The following is a 6024-nucleotide window of genomic DNA, read 5'->3' as shown; positions in this document are numbered from 1 at the left end:
AGGTGGGGTGAACAGCAAGACCAATAAAGAACATTAGCCAGAGAGCGTAGAGACAGGGTTCCAGTCAAGGAATAATTAGCTCTGTGAATTTGAGCAGGATCCTGGACCATGGGGGCCACAGGTTTTATCATGTGTACCAAGTTCAGAGTGGGGTGCAATCTTACCATGTGCCCAGTGCTGTCCTAAACCCTGTAAATATATTATTTCATGTAATTGTTACAAAATTTACCATGAAGTATTTATTATAATCTCATTCTTACAAATGAAAAAAATTGAAGCACAAAGAGGTTAAGCAATTTATCCAAAGTGGAAGAACTAATACGTGGTATGACCATGATTTAAGGGCAGAGTCACACTTCAGCCCACATGTCTAACCACTACAGGACAACTTCCTTTCTAAACCTAGAATCAAGTTAACAGATAATTCCTAAAGGTCCTTCCTGCTCAGCCTTCTTAGATTCTGAAAGTTGACAATTCCCTGAGGGGCTGTAAAAGGGTTCACTTTTCATATTCCTTGAAGGCAATTCAAAAGTTTTGGCACGTAGAAAGGAGCAGCAATAGAGATTGAAGTTAGACCTAAGGAGGGACTTCCCGAGTAGTGGTCTCCGGAAAAAAACGACTCACGGGACACAGGAGGAAACCCTGGAGTCTGAGACCAGAGAGGCCAGATCTTAGCAAGAAAACACCCCCCTTCCCTTTCACCCTCCACGGCCCACGCACGCACAGCCGCCTCTAATTTCGATAAAAACCTAGGAAAAAGAGGCGGAAGAAAAGCCAGGTTCTCTCTCCGGCTTTCTCTCGCTTGTGGGTGTGCATGGCGCGTCTGTGTCCACGCACGAGGTCCCTCGCGGTGCGGCGCTCACGCGTGTCTCGGGGGAGCGTCTGTATTTGGGGGCCCTCGTGAGTGTGAGTCAGTGTCTCTCTTTGTCTCTTTATCTCTGTCAGTCTCCCGCGCGAGCCCGAGCGCTATCGCTGACTTTCTGACGCTATCTCTCACAGCTTCTCTTTGTCTCTCTCCATCTGTCCGTCTCTCCCGTAGGCTGCCTTCATCTCTCGTACCTCTGTTACCGTCTTTTTTCTCCTAAACTCCTCTTTCCCTCCTCCCCCCACCCCACCTCCCCTCCCCGCTCTCCCCGCGCCCCCTCCCCAGTCCCCCGGCCCGGCCGTTCTCGCTCGCTCGCACGCTCTCTCTCTTTCGCTGTCTCTCACAGGCAGATTTATGGTCAGCCCAGGGCTTCTCATTGGCCAAACGCTGACAGGACTTGATTTAACGCCTCCTCTCATTGGCTGAGCTTGACAGGCCGATTTACGAGTCACTCTACCATTGGCCAAACAGCCTTGGCGCTGATTTATGGCTCAGTGGCGGCGGGGAAGGGGGGGCGCCGCTGGGGAGTGAAGATGCCCCTCCCCTCGCCACCGCTTCCTTCTCCCTCTCCCCTGCTTTCTCCTCTTTCTCTCCCTCCCCTCAAGGAACCGCACTCACTGTACCTGTTTCTCAAGCCCCCTCCTCCCTTCTTTTTCATCCCTCGGGAGGAGAATTGGGGTGGGGAGGGGCGGGGGATCCGAAACAGAGGATGGGAGCTGGCGGGGTAAACATGGGCGGGGGAGATCTGAGGGGTAGGAGTGGGGTGACAGTAGAGCAGGGAGAGAAGATTGAAGAGGGAGAGAGAATGAAGGGGAAACGGGATCAAAGGGGTGACGGGAAAAAACGAAGGCTGGGGCGAAAGGGGAGACTGAGGGACGGGAAGAAGGGGATCTGAGAAGAAAGGAGAGACCGAAAAGACAGGGCGCATTTGAAGGGGCAAATGGGCTGAAGCGGGGGAGATCCGGGAACTGGGAGACTTCTTTTCAAACCTCACTATCCAGACTGCATAAGAGACTGAAATTTCCCTTCAGACAATGGCTCTGAAGAGGAAGAGGCTTAGAGGAGCGAAGGCGCAATAGAGGTGAGAGAGGGGCAAGGAAGGAGAACTGGAAAGAAAGGACGAAGAAAAGGGGAAGAAGGATGGAGAACTACTGGAGAAGACAGAACTAAGGTTGGGGTGGGGGCGTGTAGTGAGAAAAGACGAATCCCCAAAGGAACTGCTGAGAGAAATAACGCCTACTCCTCCTCTCTAAGAAGACCCACGGGCGCCTGCATGGGGGCAAGTCCGCGCCTCCCCCCTGCGTGTTCTACTTCAAGGCTGCGGCGGGCTCCCCTCTCCCTACACCTCACTCCTCCCCCTTGCCCACCTCCCCAGTTAAATTTATGAGTTCAGGGCTGGCCTTCAGGAATTAGGAATATTTATGCTTCTTTGAGAGTGAGGTTTGGAAGGTGATAAATAAGGGGCCGTGGTTGGGGGGTGCAGCTGGGGGCTCCTATTTTTAGCGTGGCCAGTTTCCCAAGGCCCCCACCCACCAGTTCCCTCTCATCCTCAGCCAGAGAAGGGAGCGCTGAGGGAGGTGGGGAATGGGTTTCAGATATCAGGAAGGGGGTTTGACTACCCTGGAGAGCCCCTCAGAGGACTGCAGATCTTTGCAGCAGAAAGGATTGAAGGCAGATGGGGGAGGAACTTTCCAAGTATCCTGGCATTCTTATAGCCCCTGGAGTGCAGTTACAGCATTTCTGCAGAAGATGGAGAGAAATGGGGAGAAGCCAGTTTCCCCTCTGCCCCCCTAAGTTCAGTTGCTGAGAAATAGGGGCGAGAAGCCAGGAAATTCAGAGGCAGGTTTCTCTGGCTGGCATGTCACCTCCCTCATTGGGAGAGGAAGATTTGAAATCCCCCACCCCCCCACAGACCTTGGGTCCCTGGGAAAGGAGGCTAGGAATGTGGGGCTCAGGGCATCTCCAAGGAGTCTCAGCCCCCAACCTGTCCACCCCCACTGCTGGCTGAGAATTAAAAACAGCCAGTAGTTCTTGATACTCCCTGCCCTGGGCCTCCAGGAAATGAGGGAGAGGATCTGTCCTGTGATCCACATGCCTTCTGCAGCCCTCAGCTCCCAGAACCATGTGTTTGTGACCCCCGCCCCAGTCAGAGGACTGGCTCTGGGCTTAGGTAGGTAGTGAACAAAGGTAGGGGTCAGTGGGATGGCGGGGGTGGGGTGTCTAAAGAGAACAGAGAGAGCTGGAGAAGAGCTGCCCCCTCCCCCACACACTGTGCCCTCCATTCACTATGGCTTTAGCAAGGATAGCCATAGTGCATGAATGCAAGCATACACACCAGACTCTGCTGCCTGGAGTGCGAGAAGGGAGGGAGAGAAGGGTCTAGACTGGCCCTTTAAGAGCCACTTAGGGTCAGAAAGCCTGGGCTTTCAGAGGGGAAGGAGCTGATGTCAGAAGACGGATGGGCAGCAAGATGGGGATTGATGCTAATGGGGGAGTTAAAGCTAAGTACCCAGACACTCAGAGGGCAGAACTGCAGATCTGTCTTCCTTATACTCACCCCCCCACACACACCAAACCAAGGCTGTAAATCTGCCTTCTCAATTGGGGGAAGGGGGAGCGAGGAAAAACGAGATGCTCTTTTCCCTTTTCCTGTTTTTTCCTTAACCTGTGCCATCCTCCACCCCAATTCCTTTGTCCTCTTCCAATCCATGACCCCTTTCCCCTAAAATTTCCAATTTTTGACTTTCCATCAGGAATTGAGGTAGTAATTTCAGCTTGTAGAAGGAAACCACAAGAAGGACTCCTTCACCAAATACTGGATGGGAATGGGTTGGTGGGATTGTGGTGAGAAGCCAGTAGGCTGGAAGCTCCCTATTGCCTCAGTTTCTCTTCCTTCCACCTTCCACCTCTTTTCACTTGGAGGTAACTCTAGCAGCCTTCTCCCAGGACAGTAAAGTAAAGGCAGGAAGTAGGATGTTGGGCGCCAGGAGCTGGAATGAGTGTGAGAGGTTCAGAGTTGGGTTTGTGGAGCCCTCTGACACACTGAGATGCTAGAGGGGCTAGTGGGCCTCCAAGGGCAGCTAGGGAAGCTGCAGGAGTTGTCCACAGAAAGATATATGGTTTGGTTTCTCGGAAACTCCTGGATCATACTGTTCCCTCTCCTTGACCAAATACCCTGCCTGCTGAGTAGAGACAATTTCGGGCCAATAGTCTATTTATTGTAACGGCAGCGTCCAGCTGCTCCTCATACCTCTTAGGAGGCAGTTGGGGATCTCAGGGACGAAGGCCTTCTCACAAGGGTTGGAGTTAATAACCCTTGGGGAGTTCCATGACTTTCTTTACTTTCAAGTAAGTCTTTCAGACCCATAATGACATTTCTCTCTCTCTACTGGCAGTCAGGGCCTATTCTGGAGAAGTCCTTCTATGTTAGAGGAAGTCCCTTTCTAGCTCATCTGTTGCAGGGCTAAACCTGAACTCCTTTCTAGTCCTGGAAACAACTGCTGCCTGATTGCTCTCTGGTTTCCAAATCCTCCACAGTATCCATAAGAGAAAGACCCTCTCTTCCCTCTTCCCAGGTTTTACTTCAGAGGCCTAAGATCACCTTGAGGCCATACTCTCTCTGTTTCCTAAGTCTTCAGGGACTAGGGAGAGAGCAAGGTTGGAGTGAGAAAAGTTGGATGTTGTGAGCCACAGCCATTGGAACCCAGGCTTCCAGCCTCCCAGCATCTGGCCAAGCACTCCCTCCCATCTCAGGGAGGTCAGCCATTGCCCTCAGCCCTGGTCTCTGGCTGCTTCTCTGTCCTGATGATAAATCCTGTCTTTGTCTCCCCCTCCAACCCAGGGCCCCAGGCGGCTGGGGGTCAGCGGCTGGGGGAGGGGTCAGCATGGAGGGTGGAGGGGGGAGAGACACAAGGAAAGTGGGAGGAGAAGATGGACAGGAGCAGCTGGTGAGCAGGCACTGGGGGTGGGCAGCGAGGGGATGGGGCCTCCTGATTCTACAGATCCTGACTGCACATTCCAGCAAGCCAGCATTCTGAGTAAGCAAGCCAGGATTCTTACGATGTGGAAGCACCTTGGGAATGACCCCTGGGAAATCAGCAATACTGAGAGATGGGGGTTGGTGTGGGGTGCCTCGGGAAGGAAGCTGCTGAAAGAAATGGGTGAATGAGAATATTGTGAGAATCAGACTTACCCCCACCAGCCCCCTACACATATGTGCTGTGCACGCACACACTCAGACAGACAGACACACATGCATGTACACATCCAAGATTTATGGCCCGTCAGTATGAGGGAGCCCAGGAGAGCCAGCCTGCCCCTGGGCTGGCCCCTCCCCAGCTGCCTTCTCTTGCTGTGACTTTACCATCTCCATCTCTCCATTCTTTCCTGTTCCCAGGCTTGCTGCTCTTTACTTGTGTCAGTTTCTCTTACTCTCCCAGTTCGTTATGCTGGCTTTCTGCTGTCAGCCTCTGCCTCTTTGTCTCTCAGTCACTTTTTCTCTCTCACTGGGCTTCTCTATCTTACTCCCCCCCCCCATTTCCTTGGACTCTCCATCTGTCCTGCCTCTGCTGTTCTTCAGCCCAACAATTCCTTGGTACCTCAACTGCCACCCCAGAGCCTCAGAGTAATGGGAAGGAAAAAAGAGGCTCTGCATGAGGCCCTGCTTTGGTGGGAGGTCTGGGACCATATTGTGTTATGATATGGGATGGGAAGGGGGGACAGGGAAGCCATATGACCAGGGAGAAAAGATGGAAGGATGGAAAAGAGAAAAGACACAGAAGAGCAAACACTACGGAGAGGAGGGTAAGAACTAAAGGTTCCCTTTAAGTGTATTTTGGGTCAGTCTGAATGGGAGGAGCTGAGGGGCATCTACTGAGTCATAGTGAGACACAGATCCAGCAACAGGATATGGAGACCCAGCCAGAGAAACAAAGATGTGATGTCCACCAGGCAGCCACAGTTCTGGGCTCTCTGGCCTACCTAAGGTCTCACAGACCTCTTTCTCTTCTGCAGTCTTGGAGCGCTGGTTCCCTCCCCACTCACCTCCTCCTCCCTTAACACCTCCCTTCACCACCAGCCCAAATGACATCAGCTCTGGCTGCCACTGTCCTCAGCCCTGCTGATGTACTCTCCCATGGGTGAAAGAGAGGCCAATCACC

Source organism: Ursus maritimus, unplaced genomic scaffold (genome assembly GCF_017311325.1).
Source record: "Ursus maritimus isolate PB19 unplaced genomic scaffold, ASM1731132v1 scaffold_26, whole genome shotgun sequence".
Classification (NCBI taxonomy): Eukaryota; Metazoa; Chordata; class Mammalia; order Carnivora; family Ursidae; genus Ursus; species Ursus maritimus.
This window is presented reverse-complemented; position numbering follows the sequence as displayed.